The sequence below is a fragment of the Nycticebus coucang genome, chromosome 3 (assembly GCF_027406575.1).
Source record: "Nycticebus coucang isolate mNycCou1 chromosome 3, mNycCou1.pri, whole genome shotgun sequence".
NCBI lineage: Eukaryota > Metazoa > Chordata > Mammalia > Primates > Lorisidae > Nycticebus > Nycticebus coucang.
In genome coordinates this window covers 9,382,118-9,398,726 of record NC_069782.1, presented here as the reverse complement: position 1 = coordinate 9,398,726, position 16,609 = coordinate 9,382,118, and the positions used below count along the sequence as shown (strand labels likewise).

The 16,609-nt window shown below is 47.1% G+C and overlaps 1 pseudogene; it reads left to right on the top strand.

Moving 5' to 3' along the window:
* Window positions 1-13,966: 13,966 nt before the first annotated feature.
* On the top strand, window positions 13,967-14,332 carry LOC128582266 (histone H4-like; annotated as a pseudogene).
* Window positions 14,333-16,609: the final 2,277 nt, after the last annotated feature.

Sequence of the window (16,609 nt, the reverse complement as noted above, 5' to 3'; positions counted from 1 at the left end):
CCAGCAGAATGCAAGTGTGTCCTGGTGTTTCCTTGTTCTTCGTGCCTATGGCTTAAGATTGCCCATCCACTCTGCCTCCCTGACTTGGGCCGAGTCTTATTTGTTTATTATTATTTATTATTTAATTATATAATGGACCTAAGAATATATTCATCTTTTATTTATTTATTTGTTTGTTTGTTTGTTTAGAGACAGGGTTTTTTATTGTCACCCAACCTTGAGTGCAGTGGTGAGATCATAGCTCACTGTGGCCTCGAACTCCTGGGGTCAGGTGATCCTCACACTTAAGCCTCCTGAGTAGCTGGGACTACAGGACTAAACCACCATGCCTGACTATCTTTTGTTTTCTTATTTTTTGAGACAGAGTCTCACTTTGTTGCCCTCAGTAGAGTGCCATGGCATCATAGCTCATAGCAATCTCAAACTGTTGGGCTCAAGCGATTCTCTTGCCTCCCTCTCCCAAGTAGCTGGGACTGTAGGTGCCCACCACAACACCCAGCTATTTTTAGAGATGAGGTCTCCCTCTGGCCCAGGATGGTCTCAAACCTGTGAGCTCAGGCAATCCACCTGCCTTGGCCTCCCAGAGTTATTTTTATTTTCTTGTAGAGATGGGGGTCTCACTATGTTGCCCAGGCCAGTCTTGCACTCCTGGCCTCAAACCATCCCCCTTCTTTGGCCTTTCAAGGTGCTGGGATTACAGGCCTGAGCCACAGTGCCTTGCCTACTGTCTTTTTAAAAAGTGAAATCCTTACAGTTGAAGCCAAAGAGTCCCACCTTACATATGCATGTGTATACACACACACAAACACACACAGAGTGGCACCATCACTATTCCCTATCCTGGTCCCTTCCCCAAGCCCTGTAAGTAACCAAGATTAGGAGCTTGGCCTCATTCCATCCAGATCCTTTATATGGTTTTACGTATGCATATGTATAGAGGTCGTGGCCCTGGGCTGACAAATTTACCCAGAGCCCACAGAGTACCTGACACTGTATTAGGCCCTGAGAGTTCAACATTGGATCAGATAGACAGTCCTTCCCCTTAAAGAGTTGGCCATATAGTGTGGGAAGTGGACATTAAATAACATGCAAGCAAACCGAGAAATTCTGCTAAGTGCTGGCGTGGTGGTTGGAGAGAATGTCACAGATCCAATTTGGAGCATCCCTCTGAGAAGGTGACACTATTGCTCTTAGAGGAACAGGGACCAGAGACGGGGTGGGCTGGTGAGTCCTGTAGAGAGATCTAGGCAGGAGGAGGTGTGGGATGGGGAAGAGTTCTGAGTGCTGGAGTGGAGGGTAGGTGTAGTGGAAAGGAGAGAAGAGAAGGAGCGGGGACAGGCAGAGGACACTGTGGGTCCCACCGCGCTGGGCCTGGAGACTCCGGAAGGGATAGCTCCTTCTGAATGATAATGAGAAGCCACTGAAGGGCGAGTGACCACACCGCTGTGTGCCCTCAAAGGACCACTCTGCTGATCACTTGGCAGTCAAGAGGCAGAAAGGATTCCGTGACAGTGGAAAAGAAGAAGTCAAGAAGTCATAATCTGCAGGACTCAGTGCTATTTGAAGGAGCTGATCTGCAAATGATGAGCTGAAGTAAATCATGAGCGAGGCGAGCGCGAGAAAGACTCCCCAGCCGCAGAGCGGAAGAAGGGCAGGAGCCCCCGCGAGGTAGGGGGCAACGGGCGGGGCCTCGGCAGACCCGCCACTCACCGTTTGGCCACGCCTACACCCTGGTAGGAGGGCGGGGCAATGCGAGTCCAATCAAATTGTGGTCAGCTGGGAGTGGGCGGAGGTGGGAGGAGCCTCGAGGAGCTGAGTAGGGCGTGAGAGAAAGTGGGTGCGCTACAGGCTCTGGGGGCTCCCAAATCTCTCTTCCAGTCGACCCAGGTTTTCACCCCCTTTGCTTTAAGGAGGTCAGGGGGCAATCGTGAGATCCCGAACACCCCCGAAAGTCTACCCCTATGACTGCTGCCCGCCAGGAGAGCAGACCCCTGGGATGCAGAGGGAACCGAGCTTTAACCAATCCCGGGCCGGTCAGGGCACCCACCCTGCTTAATTAATCCCAGGCCCTCACGTGGGAGAGCCCCTCAACTGCGGCTCCCCGCCCCACCGTCCACCCATAGACTTCAAGATGAAATGGAGTTGGGATCCGTCGGACAGCAGGACACGTGTGCAGAGTTGTTATTACTTTACGGTCACTTTGGCCTCCGTCTGCACTTACCTCGTCACCATCATTCAGTTATGCGCTCCACTCTTTACCGAAGCGCTGTCACATACACTGCCTGCCAAAGGACGGGCGTCTGCCGCCTGCGGGGTGATTCAGAAGGATGAGTCTCAGCTGGAGAAGAGAGCTCCCCAAAAGGGATTAGGACAACTCGGGAAGTTTAAGCCATGGTGGAGCATGGCAGCCCGTCAGTGACCAGTTGTCCACACCGTGACAAATCACGGTGTCACGTGGGTTTTAAAAACTGATAAAGGGATCTTCGTTCATTGAGTGAGAGAAGTCATTAAACCCTGAAAGGGTTTTAACCAAGTTGGTACAATTCAGAGAAATAGTAGTTTTCAGAATCAGGGCTGCTGCATAATCTGCAGAACGCAGGGCTAAATGAAAACGCAAGGCCTCGGTTTGGCGCCTGTAGCTCAGTGGCTAGGGCGCCGGCCACATCCACTGAGGCTGGCGGGTTTGAACCCCGCCCCGACCTGCTAGACAACAATGACAACTGCAACACAACAACCAAAATAGCTGTGCACTGTGGCGGGCGCCTGTACTCCCAGCGACTTGGGAGGCTGAGGCAAGAGAATCACTTAAGCCCAAGAGTTTGAGGTCGCCTTGAGCTGTGACACCACTGCATTCTACTGAGGGTGACAGAGTGAGACTCTGTCTCAAAAAAAAAGAAGAAGAAGAAGAAGGAAAAAAAGAAGAAAATAAGAGGAGAAAAAGGGCGGTGCCTGTGGCTCAAGGAGTAGGGCGCTGGTCCCATATGCCGGAGGTGGCAGGTTCAAACCCAGCCCCGGCCAAAAAAAAAAATAATAATAAGAGGAGAAAAAGAAAAAAAAGAGTGCAGCACATAACTGAATGCAAAGCCTCTTGTTCAAAAAGAATTATTTTTTTTTTTTTGTAGAGACAGAGTCTCACTTTATGGCCCTCAGTAGAGTGCCATGGCCTCACACAGCTCACAGCAACCTCCAACTCCTGGGCTTAAGCGATTCTCTTGCCTCAGCCTCCCGAGTAGCTGGGACTACAGGCGCCCGCCACAACGCCCAGCTATTTTTTGGTTGCAGTTTGGCCAGGGCCGGGTTTGAACCCACCACCCTCGGTATATGGGGCCGGCGCCTTACCGACTGAGCCACAGGCGCCGCCCAAGAATTATTTTTTAAAAAGTGCATTTGAAGGTATATTTAGGCCAGATGTGGTGGCTGGTGCCTGTAATCCTAGCACTTTGGGAGGCTGAGCTGGGAAGATTGTTTGAGACCAGCCTGAGCAACATACCAAGACCCTGACTCTAAAAACAACAACAAGGCTCGGTGCCTGTGGCTTAAGCGGCTAAGGTGCCAGCCACATACACCTGAGCTGGTGGGTTCAAATCCAGCCCGGGGGGCCGCCAAACAATAATGACGGCTGCAACAAAAAACAGTCAGGTGTTGTGGCAGGTGCCTGTAGTCCCAGCTACTTGGGAGGCAGAGGCAGGAGACTCTCTTGAGCCCAGGAGTTGGAGGTTGCTGTGAGCTGTAATGCCACGGCACTCTACCCAGGGCAACAGCTTGAGGCTCTGTCTCAAAAAAAAATAATAAAATAAAAACAACAACAAAATGTTTTTTATTTTATTTTATTTTATTTTATTTTTTAGAGACAGAGTCTCACTCTATCACCTTGGGAAGAGTGTCATGGTGTTATCATAGTTCATACCAACCTGAAATTCTTGGGCACAAGCGTTCCTCATGCCTCAGCTTCCCAAGTAACCAAAACTACAGGTGCCCACCAAAACACCCTGCTAATTTTTCTGTTTTAGTGGAGATGGGTCTCATTCTTGCTCAGGCTGGTCTCAAACTCCTGAGCTCAAGTGACCCGCCCACCTTAGCCTCCCAGAGTGCTAGGATTACAGGTGTGAGCTACCCACCACGCCTGGCAAAAAAAAAAAAAAAAAAAGAATTTAAATACATACAAAGCTTTTCACTTTTTAATTTTTTATTTTATCATTTATTTATTTTGATTTATTTAGAGACAGGTGCTTGCTCTGTCACCCAAGCTGGAGTGTAGTGGCACCATCGTAGCTCACTGCAATCTCCAATTCCTGAGCTCAAGTGATCCTCTCCCATCCACCTCCCAAGTAGCTAGGACTACAGATGCACATCATCAAACCCAGCTATTTTTTTTTTATTGTTTCAGGTTAATTTGAGGGTACAAAGAATTAGGTTACAATGTTTGTATTTGTTAGAGTCCCTGTTATAATTATGTCCCTCCCCCAAGAGGCATGCCACACACTCTAACATTGTGCCCATTAAGTGGGAGCACACCCATCCCTTTCCCTCTTCCCCTTTCCTGCTCCCTCAAACTCAGCTAATTTTTAAAAAGTTTTTGGTACAGGCCAAGCATGGTGGCTCACACCTATAATCCTTGCACTTGGTCTCCCTCGTTAGAGACCAGCTTGAGCTAGAGTGAGACCTTGTCTCTAAAAATAGCCAGACATTGCGGTGGGCACCTGTAGTCCCAGCTACTCAGGAGGCTGAGGCAAGAGAATCGCTTAAGCCCAAACGTCTGAGGTTGCTGTGAGCTATGACACCATGACACTCTACCGGGTGCAACAAAGTGAGACCCGTCTCCCCCCCAAAATTTTTTTTGGTAGAGATGGGGTCTCGTTATATTGCCTAGCTTGGTCTCAAAACTCCTAGCCTCAAGTTATCCCTTCTGCCTCAGCCTCCCAAAGTGCTAGAATTACAGATGTGAATGACTGCACTCATAATTTTTTTTTTTTTTTTTTGAGACAGAGTCTCACTCTGTTGCCCAGGATAGAGTGCCATGCCATCACACCTCACAGCAACTTCAGATTTTGGGGCTTGGGCAATCCTCTTGCCTCAGCTTTTCAAGTAGCTGGGACTACAGGTATAAGCCACCACACCCAGCTAGTTTTTCCTTTTTCTTTCTTTCCTTTTTTTTTTTTTGAGACAGAGTCTCACTATGTCGCCCTCGTTAGAGTAGCGTGGCGTCACAGCTCACAGCAACCTTAAACTCTTGGGCTTAAGTGATTCTCTTGCCTCAGCCACCTGAGTAGCTGGGACTACAGGTGCCCACCACAACACCCGGCTATATTTTTGTTGTCGTTGCAGTTGTCATTGTTGTTTAGCAGGCGCAAGCCAGGTTGGAACACACCTGCCTCAGTGTATGCGGCCGGTGCCCTAACCACTAAGCAACGGGCGCTGAGACAGTTTTTCCTATCTTGCTCTTGCTCAGGCTATTCTCCAACTATTGAGCTCAAACAATACACCTGCATCAGCCTCCCAGAGTGTTAGGATTACAGGCGTGAGCCACCGTACCTGGCCTCACACTCATAATTTTAAAAACTTCATGTGTTTGATTTCTGTATCTTCAATTACAAGGATAAGTTAATTTTAAAATTGCCTTCATCATTAATAATGAGGCTTCACATGAAAATAGAATTATTTCTGTGAACTTTACATTTAATTTCTATTTCTAAGCTTATGGATATTTGTGATATTGCAACAGTTTTTTGTTTTTTTTTTTTGTAGAGACAGAGTCTCACTTTATTGCCCTCGGTAGAGTGCCGTGGCCTCACACGGCTCACAGCAACCTCCAGCTCTTGGGCTTACATGATTCTCTTGCCTCAGCCTCCCAAGCAGCTGTGACTACAGGCGCCCACCACAATGCCTGGCTATTTTTTTGTTGTTGTTGCAGTTTGGCCGGGGCTGGGTTTGAACCCGCCACCCTTGGTATATGGGGCTGGCGCCCTACTCACTGAGCCACAGGCACCGCCTGCAACAGTTTTTAAAAGTAGAGATTCTAAACTCTTTGAAGAATCCCAACAACTCTCTCACATGCTTTACTGTGGTGTCTGTGTGCATGTTTTTGTTCTGGAATAACATACTGACAAAGTTTACTGCCTGAGCACTGGTAGGACCTCTCCCAGGCTGGTGAGCTGTATACTCTCAGGGCAGACACTACAGGAGGGATGAGCTCTTCCAAGCGTGTCCTCGGTGATGGCATGGTGCCATGCTACCACCATCGGTTTCTTCTGTTGCTGCTGCTGTCAATCTGGGCACCAATCCTGGCCCCTGCTGTCTCCTCATAGCCCCATAGTGTTCCAGACTGCCCAGCCATGTGGGTGCACACAGGGTGGCCAGGCCAATTGCTAGGCAACTCCACTGCCCACTGCCTGCTATCCTTGCTGGCCTGAGCCAGCTCACAGCCACCTGGTATATCTTCTCTGCTCATGCACATACTTCATTGTCCCACTGGACTTCCCTTAAAAAAAAAAACAAGTTTAAAAATGAAATTATTAAGAATTTCAAGATGGCAAAGGCAGAGCATTAGATGAAGTGCTTGGCCTATTCTGAGAGCAGGCTCTATGGGACGGCATGGAGCCCATGCCCATGAGTGCAGGCCTCCCCCTACTTCCCCTTGGTTCTATTCGGAATCTTTTCTTCTCCTTTGAATCACGTTGTCATTTAGGTAGATGCACTTGACTGTGAACCAGAGCTATACTGACCACTTTGTAAAACGTTATCTAGTTCAGGCTCAGCACATGTAGCAGTTAGGGTGCCAGCCACATGCACCGGGGCTGGTGGGTTCAAACCCAGCCTGGGCCTGCTAAACAATGATGACAACAACAAAAACAAGGGCCAACAGCTGAGTGTTGTGGTGGGCTTCTGTAGTCCCAGCTACTTGGCAGGCTGAGGCAAGAGAATTGCTTAAGCCCAAGAGTTTGAGGTTGCTGTGAGCTGTGATGCCATGGCACTTCAGGACAACGTAGTGAGACTCTGTCTCAAAAAAAAAAACAAAAAAACCAACAACAAACAAACCAATATCTAGTTCAGTTCTTTTTCTACCTGTGATGGAGGCATTAAGATGCTCCCATTTTAGCAGAGAAGGTCAAACTCTCCCTCTTTGCTGACGATATGATCTTATACTTAGAGAACCCCAAAGACTCAACCACAAGACTCCTAGAAGTCATCAAAAAATACAGTAATGTTTCAGGATATAAAATCAATGTCCACAAGTCAGTAGCCTTTGTATACACCAATAATAGTCAAGATGAGAAGCTAATTAAGGACACAACTCCCTTCACCATAGTTTCAAAGAAAATGAAATACCTAGGAATATACCTAACGAAGGAGGTGAAGGACCTCTATAAAGAAAACTATGAAATCCTCAGAAAGGAAATAGCAGAGGATATTAACAAAATGGAAGAACATACCATGCTCATGGATGGGAAGAATTAATATTGTTAAAATGTCTATACTTTCCAAAGCAATCTACCTATTCAATGCCATTCCTATCAAAATACCAACATCGTACTTTCAAGATTTGGAGAAAATGATTCTGCGTTTTATATGGAACTGGAAAAAACCCCGTATAGTTAAGGCAGTTCTTAGTAATAAAAATAAAGCTGGGGGCATCAGCATACCAGATTTTAGTCTGTACTATAAAGCCATAGTGGTCAAGACAGCATGGTACTGGCACAAAAACAGAGACATAGACACTTGGAATCGAATTGAAAACCAAGAAATGAAACTAACATCTTACAACCACCCAATCTTCGATAAACCAAACAAGAACATACCTTGGGGGAAAGACTCCCTATTCAATAAATGATGTTGGGAGAACTGGATGTCTACATGTAAAAGACTGAAACTGGACCCACACCTTTCCCCACCCACAAAAATTGATTCAAGATGGATAAAGGACTTAAATTTAAGGCATGAAACAATAAAAATCCTCAAAGAAAGCATAGGAAAAACACTGGAAGATATTGGCCTGGGGAAAGACTTCATGAAGAAGACTGCCATGGCAATTGTAAAAACAAAAATAAACAAATGGGACTTCATTAAACTGAAAAGCTTCTGTACAGCTAAGGAGATAACAACCAAAGCGAAGAGACAACCTACACAATGGGAAAGGATATTTGCATATTTTCAATCAGACAAAAGCTTGATAACTAGAATCTATAGAGAACTCAAATTAATCCACATGAAAAAAGCCAATAATCCCATGTATCAATGGGCAAGAGATATGAATAGAACCTTCTCTAAAGATGACAGACGAATGGCTAACAAACACATGAAAAAATGTTCATCATCTCTATATATTAGAGAAATGCAAATCAAAACAACCCTGAGATATCATCTAACCCCGGTGAGAATGGCCCACATCACAAAATCTCAAAACTGCAGATGCTGGCGTGGATGTGGAGAGAAGGGAACACTTTTACACTGCTGGTGGGACTGCAAACTAGTACAGCCTTTCTGGAAGGAAGTATGGAGAAACCTCAAAGCGCTCAAGCTAGACCTCCCATTTGATCCTGCAATTCCATTACTGGGCATCTACTCAGAAGGAAAAAAAATCCTTTTATCATAAGGACACTTGTACTAGACTGTTTATTGCAGCTCAATTTACAATCGCCAAAATGTGGAAACAGCCTAAATGCCCACCAACCCAGGAATGGATTAACAAGCTGTGGTATATGTATACCATGGAATACTATTCAGCCATTAAAAAAAATGGAGACTTTACATCCTTCGTATTAACCTGGATGGAAGTGGAAGACATTATTCTTAGTAAAGCATCACAAGAATGGAGAAGCATGAATCCTATGTACTCAATTTTGATAGGAGGACAATTAATGACAATTAAGGTTATGGGGGGAAACAGAAAGAGGGAAGGAGGGAGGTGGGTGGGGCCTTGGTGTGTGTCACACTTTATGGGGGCAAGACATGATTGCAAGAGGGACTTTACCTAACAAATGCAATCAGTGTAACCTGGCTTATTGTACCTTCAATGAATCCCCAACAATAAAAACAAAAAAGAAGATGCTCCCATTTTGTGGATGAGGAGCTGGACCAGAGAGAAGGGGCACATCTAGCAGGTCACACTGGGGCAGGGTCTAGCTTGAACTTCAGTCTGTCCAGATCTAAAACCCATGCGCTCAGCCACTTTGCTGCCTTTCATTAAACTATTTTTATACATTTTAGGTAACTCACATATCTTAAAACCTATCTTTTTTTTTTGAGCCAATGGAGCAAAATTTGACCACCGTGGACTCTGGGATGAGGGGTATATGGGCCTTCACGTGCCATTCTCTCTCTTTTCTGTGTATACGTATTTGAAATTTCAATTTATAAAAAATTAAAAATGGCAAAGTAAACACAATCCTTCCCCTCAGGGAGGTCACAGTCCAGCAGGGAAACAGACAAGGAATAGGTCCTCTCAGAGCAGTGTGTCACTGTGTGATGGTGGTAGCATGTCACCACTCTATGTCACCCTCAGTAGAGTGCTGAGGAGTCACAGCAACCTCCACCTCTTGGGCTTAAGCAATTCTCTTGCCTCAGCCTCCCAAGTAGGTGGGACTACAAGTGTCTGCCACAATGCCTGGCTATTTTTTTATTGCTTTCAACTAGCAGTGCACATAGAAATTGGGGGTATAACATGGGAGTGGCCATTTCTGGAAATTATCTGAAAGGAATAATTCAAGAGAAGAAAAAACCTGCAAAGATGCCTTAGTCTGTCACCTTCACCTATAGTCCGTTCCATGCCCAGGTGTGCGAGTGATCACTCTCAAATCTAGATCTGATCATGTCCTTCCCCTGCTGCCTGGAAGGATGACATGGTTCACAAAGCACCGTTGGTGCAGCCTCCGCCCCCTGCTCTAGCCACAGCCCGACTTCATCCACACTCAAGCCAGCCAGCCCATCACTTCTGAGGCTTTACCTGCTGCACCTCATCTACAGCTCTTGGCTCTTGCCAGCACCTCTGCCAGGAACACCCGTCCCCTCCATTTAACACGGCCACCTCCTGTTGCATCCTTCAGGCTGCAGCTAAGATGTCACCTCCTCTGGGAAGCCTTTACTGATTTCCTAAGGCAGAAGTAGGTGGCCCTCTCTGAGCACTTGCCACACTGCTCTGAGAGGACCTATTCCTTGTCCGTTTCCCTGCTGGACTGTGACCTCCCTGAGGGGAAGGATTGTGTTTACTTTGCCATTTTTAATTTTTTATAAATTGAAATTTCAAATATGTATACACAGAAAAGAGAGAGAATGGCACGTGAAGGCCCATATACCCCTCATCCCAGACTCCACGGTGGTCAAGATTTTGCTCCATTGGCTCCATCTCTTCGCCTCAGTTTTTTGTTTGTTTTTTTTTGTAGAGACAGAGTCTCACTTTGTCACCTTTGGTAGAGTGCCGAGGCGTCACACAGCGCACAGCAACCTCCAACTCCTGGGCTTAGGTGATTCTCTTGCCTCAGCCTCCTGAGTAGCTGGGACTACAGGCGCCTGCCACAACACCTGGCTATTTTTTTAAATTATTTTTCATTAAATCATAACTTTGTACACTGATGCATTTATGAGGTTTAGGGTACTGCTTCGATATACAATATGAAATGTTTACATTGAACTAAGTAACACATCCATCATAATTATATTCATTTCTTTTTTGTGTGTGTGTGTGTGTGGTTTTTGGCTGGGGCTGGGTTTGAACCCGCCACGTCCGGCATATGGGACCGGCGCCCTACTCCTTGAGCCACAGGCGCCGCCCTTTTTTTTTTTTTTGTAGAGACAGAGTTTCACTTTATTGCCCTCGGTAGAGTGCCGTGGCGTCACACAGCTCACAGCAACCTCCAACTCCTGGGCTTAGGCGATTCTCCTGCCTCAGCCTCCCGAGTAACTGGGACTACAGGCGCCCGCCGCAACGCCCGGCTATTTTTTTGTTGCAGTTCGGCCGGGGCTGGGTTTGAACCCACCACCCTCGGTATATGGGGCCAGCGCCCTACTCAATGAGCCACAGGCGCCGCCCTATACTCATTTCTTAATAGTTTTGAAATGTACCATCACATCATGCACATTAGGTGGTTCCCCCAAATACCCTCCCCTCTTCCCATATCCCCCCTCTCCTCTTCCCTTCCCAGCTATTTTTTTGTTGCAGTTTGGCCAGGGATGGGTTTGAACCTGCCACCCTTGGTATATGGGGCCGGCGCCCTACCCACTGAGCCACAGGTGCTGCCCACCATCTCTCCCCTTTTAACTTTTTTCCCTTTGCTAAAGTATTATAAAAGAAATTTGCAAACCAGAGTTGCAGCCATGGCTATTCCTGAGGCCAAAGGATTGATCAGAATCTCCCGACTCTGTGGAGAGCTGCTGGAGGTACAGACCTTATGACAAGGGAGGTTTTGAACTTCCATGCAAAGCCCTTCTCTGTTGTCCGAAGGTGGCCCAAAGTGCTAAAGGGTGTTTTTTCTGTCTAGTGTCTGAGGTTTGGAAAGGGCATGGTGCAGTTATCTGATGTCTGGGTCATGTGCACATTTCACTGTACATCGGGGACTTTTGTCCACATCAGGCAGCCCACCCATCTGGTTGTGCAGGATACAGCCCGAAGCTAGCTCTGGTTGTTTGAATGGCATCAAGGCCAGTAGTTGCAACATTTTTGTTCCTGTGACAGAAGCACGTCTTGAATCGACTGCAAACCTGTGTAACAGAGACAATTGTTCTGGGGAAAATAGGATCCATTTTACAGCTCAGTTTCCAGACACATGGACCCAGGAGGCGAAGGGGACTTGTCCACAATGGACTTCCTCAAATCCATTCCTCAGCCCCTGGGAGCTCAGTGCCCTGCAAACAGAAGGCACTGACGTAATGCTTGCTCTCCCAAGTGCCACGCTGAGCCTAGCAGTCTCCTCTTCCTCCTTGGAAAACCAGACTCCCTGGCATTTGGAGGAACAGCCTGCCATAGAACACTGTTTAGGGAGTTCAGTGTGGGAAGAGGTGTGAACAGGGTCCCTGTGGCTCAGTGAGTAAGGTGCCAGCCCCATATACCGAGGGTGGCGGGTTCAAACCCAGCCCCGGCTGAACTGCAACCAAAAAATAGCCGGGCGTTGTGGCGGGCGTCTGTAATCCCAGCTGCTTGGGAGGCTAAGGCAGGAGAATCGCGGAAGCCCAAGAGCTAGAGGTTGCTGTGAGTCCTGTGTACATCATGGCACTCCACTGAAGGCGGTAAGGTGAGACTCTGTCTCTACAAAAAAAAAAAAAACAAAAAACAGAAGCTTCCAATCTTACTCCCAGTTTCCCTCTAAATCACTTGGAGACCATGGGATGGTCTGAACCTCAGCTTCCTCATTTACCAATGTGTCCATTAATCTCTGTCTGACTCTTTAACCAATCTGATGATGCAAACATCTGCCAAGAAGCTTCTTCAGAGCTTGTGAGGAAACCCAGAGCTGAATCACCATAGTTCCTGCCCTTGGCAAGTTTGCCACAAATAACATGAATGGTTTTAAATGACGAAAAGGGACTGAGGGATTCCTTCTTGGGGTGAGAATCAAAAAAATTTCCTGAAAAGGGATTTCATTAAATATGAGCCTTGAAAACTGAGTAGATGTTCACCGGGTAATCAGGTGTGGAAAGGCTTCGGGCAGAGGGAACAGCTTGTCCAAAGGTGGAAGGAGGTGGCTATGTGGCTGTTTGGGAAATGACAAGTAGTTACTTGGAGGCCAAGCTATAAAGGGATGTGGAGGGGCCGCTTATCTCACAGGGGTGCCAGGGAAGGCTTGGAGGAGGATAACCTGAGTTGAAGCCCTGACATTATTTGTTGGGTGACTTGCTGAATTGGACTTTCCTGCATGAAAAAAGAAGAACGATTATGACACCTGCCTCACAAGGTTAGAGTGAGAAATAAATAAGTGTATGATGATAAAGCATTCAGCAATGCCTGATTGATGTGTATTTGCTACCTTAAAAAACTGAAATTGTATCAGAACATAACAAGCATCAGTGCCTACCACAGCTCAGACCTTCCCTTGATTCTTATTTAATCCTTGCAGGTATCTGTTAAGCAGCTTGTCATTCCCATATTACAGAGAACACTGAGGCTCAAGGAGGGCAGGTAGCTTGTCCAAGGTCACACAGATGACAGGAGCTGCGATTAGGGTGGAGGTGGGTTGGGTTCCCAGCCTTGATTCATTTCAGACTCTCTTTCAAACCTGCCCCTTCATGGCAGAGACTGCTCACAGCCTCCTGGTATCTATTTCCTATAGATAAATAGATACCTCCTGATATCTATTTCCCACCCCTTCTTCAGCAACAAAAACCCATTTGTAGTTGGGCACATTATAGCTCAATCTATAATTGAGCTCCAGACTGTCAGTTCCAGACTGTCCTTGCAGCCACCTGTGGCCATGGAGCTGGATTATAGGCAATGAGATGTAGACAGAAGCATCATGTGGCACTCCTTTCCAGAGGTCTCCTTAAAAGGGAAGGGAGTAAATGTTTAATTATTTTTGCAGTTTTTGGCTGGGGCTGGGTTTGAACCCGTCATCTCTGGCATATGGGGCTGGCGCCCTACTCCTTTGAGCCATAGGTGCCGCCCAAAATGTTTAATTTTTTTTTAGGTGGGTAGGGGGTGGGACTATAGGTGCCATCTTCCTTCCTTCCTCTTTCCTGCTGGTTGAACTTGAGCAGAATGGCTGGAGCCCAACAAGTCATCTTGGGCCATGTGAAGCTATGTTGGAAGCATAGCAAGATGGTGAGCCTCAGACTGCCTCCCCTAATTCCCTTTGAATCATTAGCTCTTCTCTATTAAGCCTTCCCTTCTTGCTGGGTGCAGTGGCTCATGTCTGTAATCCTAGCACTCTGGAAGGCCAAGGTGGAAGGATCTCTTGAGCTTAGCAGTTCAAGACCAGCCTGGGCAACATAGTGAGACCCTGTCTCAAAAAAAGAAGGAAGCTGCAATTTCTGCTTTCTGCTCAGCATGTCGGGCTGAGGGAAAGGTGGGAAGGGCCTGCGTAAGAGGGGCGCTAAGCGCCCTACCACCGTAAGGTCTTGTGGTACAACATCCAGGGTATCACCAAGCCTGACATTCGTCACCATCCTCATCGTGGGGGTGTCGAGCACATTTCCGGCCTCATCTACGAAGAGACTGGGGCATGTTGAAAGTGTTTCTAGAAAACGTGATTCAGGATGCTGTCACATACACGGAGCACACCAAGCGCAAGACAGTCATAGCCATGGACATTGTCTATGCTCTGAAGCGTCAGGGTTGCATTCTGTATGGCTTTGGTTGCTAATTTCCCCACTTTCGGTTTCCTGCTTTTTTAAATAAAGAATTCACAAAAGGTCCTTTTCACCTAAAAAAAAAAAAAAAAGGAATGAAGGGAGGGAGGGAGAGAGGGAGGAAAGGAAGGGTTAAAAAAGCCTTCCTTCAGCATTTACATAGACTCAAGATTCTCCCAACCTTAAAGGAAAAACCCTTCCTCAATCCCATGTACCCTTGTCTATCTTGTAAAGCCCACCAAGGAAAGAACCACCTTTTCCTGGAGGTCTTCTTCTACCCTGCCATTATACATTCCACCTTAATTGCCTGGGCCAAGGGCTACCAGGCCTCTACATCTAATGGACTTCTTTCAGCTATCTTCTAACTAGACCTCCGAGAAGCATCTTAGACACACCTTGCCCAGGCCCTCTTTGGACACTCCTGGCTTTGGGTTCTGTACCGCCTTGTGCTCCCCCACCTCTCCGGCTACTCATTCTCTGTCATCTATGCTGGCTCAGCCTCTGTTCTGAGCTCCGGGTCCCTTTATCTAATGACCGACTCAGCTTCTCTTCTTGCATGTCTCAAACTCAACATGTCCAAACTGAAATCATGGTCATTCCCATCTCTCTCCCCCCAGACCTAGCTGTCTTTGCCAAAAATCTGGGAGAATCTTTCTTTTGATGTGGAATGTCACTCTGTTATGCTGGGTAGAGTATAGTGGTGTCATCATAGCTCACTGCAACTTCAAACTCCTGGGCTCAAGTGATCCACTTGTCTTAGCCTCCTGAGTAGCTGGGACTACAGGCATGTGCCCCCACGCCCAGCTAATTTTTCTGTTCTTTTGTAGAGATAGGGGTCTCACTCTTTCTCAGGCTGTTCTCTACTCATGAGCTCAAGTGATTCTCCTGCTTCAGCCTCCCAGAGTGCTAGGATAACAGGTGTGAGCCACCATGCCCGGTAGTAATCTGGAAGAATCTTTGACACATCTCCATCACCCCTAACAACCAAGTCAAACCAAGTCCTGACAATTTCATCTCCTGAAAAAAATCCATCTACTGCCATCATTTATGTCTTGCCTAGAATTATTACGACCATCCCTTAACTGCTCTTCCTGTTCCCACTTCAAACCCCCTAAAAATCTGTTTTGTTCATAGACGTCAAAAGGATCATTTTACTAAAGGGTCCCTGTCAATGACTTGCCTAAAAGTCAACATCTTACCCCTGCCCTTCAGATGAACAGCCAAATTCCTGTCTTGGGCTCACCTAGTCAGAGCCTGTCCCACACCAATTTAATCTTTCCCTTTCCCCATGTCTGTTGCAGCCATAGTGCCCTCAGTGACAAGCATGCTTCCTGGACCCACAGGCTATCTTCCTGGGGTCTCCTGCACTAGCTACTCCTCCATCTGGCCTGTTCTTCCCTGTTGCCAGTTAATGCCACATTTCCATGCCACCATCCATAAACTTCTCTTTCTAGCATTTAGAACCACTTGGAATGTCCTATGTATGTAAATGCTGTTCTCGCCAATTAAAATGTTAGCTTTTGAGGCAGGGTGGGGTGGCTCACACCTGTAATCCCAGCACTCTGGGAGGTTGAGGTCTGTGGATTGCTTGAGCTCAAGAGTTTGAGACCAGCTTAAGCAAGAGACACCCCTCTCTAAAACATAGCCAGGCATTGTGTGTGTGTGTGGGGGGTGCCTATAGTCCCAGCTACTACAGAAGTAGAGGCAAGAGGATCGCTTGAGCCCAGAACTTTGAGGTTGCTGTGATTTATGATGACACTACAGCATTCTTACTGGGGGTGACAAAGGGAGACTCTGTCAGTTTTCGTAAGGCCTGTTCTGCTCACTGCAGCACCCACTATGGACCCAAAGAACATTTGCTGAATGAATAATTCGTCCTTCCCTGACCTCACTGTATTCACAAAGAATGCTAATCCATACCATGGCTGTAATCCTAACACGGTGGGAGGATCACTTGAAGTCACGAGTTCAAGAGTGACCTAAGTAAGAGTTAGAACCCGTCTCTACCAAAAATTTGAAAAATCAGCCAATATGGCACGTTCTTGTAGTTCCAGCTATGAGGGAGGCTGAAGGAGGAGGATCGCTTGAACCTAGAAGTTCAAGGTTGCTGTTAAGTATGAACATGCCACTGCACTCTAGCCCGGGCAACAGAGTGAGACTCTGCCTCCAAGAAAAGAAAAACAACCCCGCTAATCCTGGACCGTAGAAGTACCCATCCGAAAGGTCGGCTGGAGAAAGTGCGCAAAGACCGGCGAGTAGCAGTCAGGTCAGGACCAAGGCGCCTGGCACCTTCCGGCTCAGTCCCAAAAGAAAACCGACAGCCGACCGCGCCTGCGCA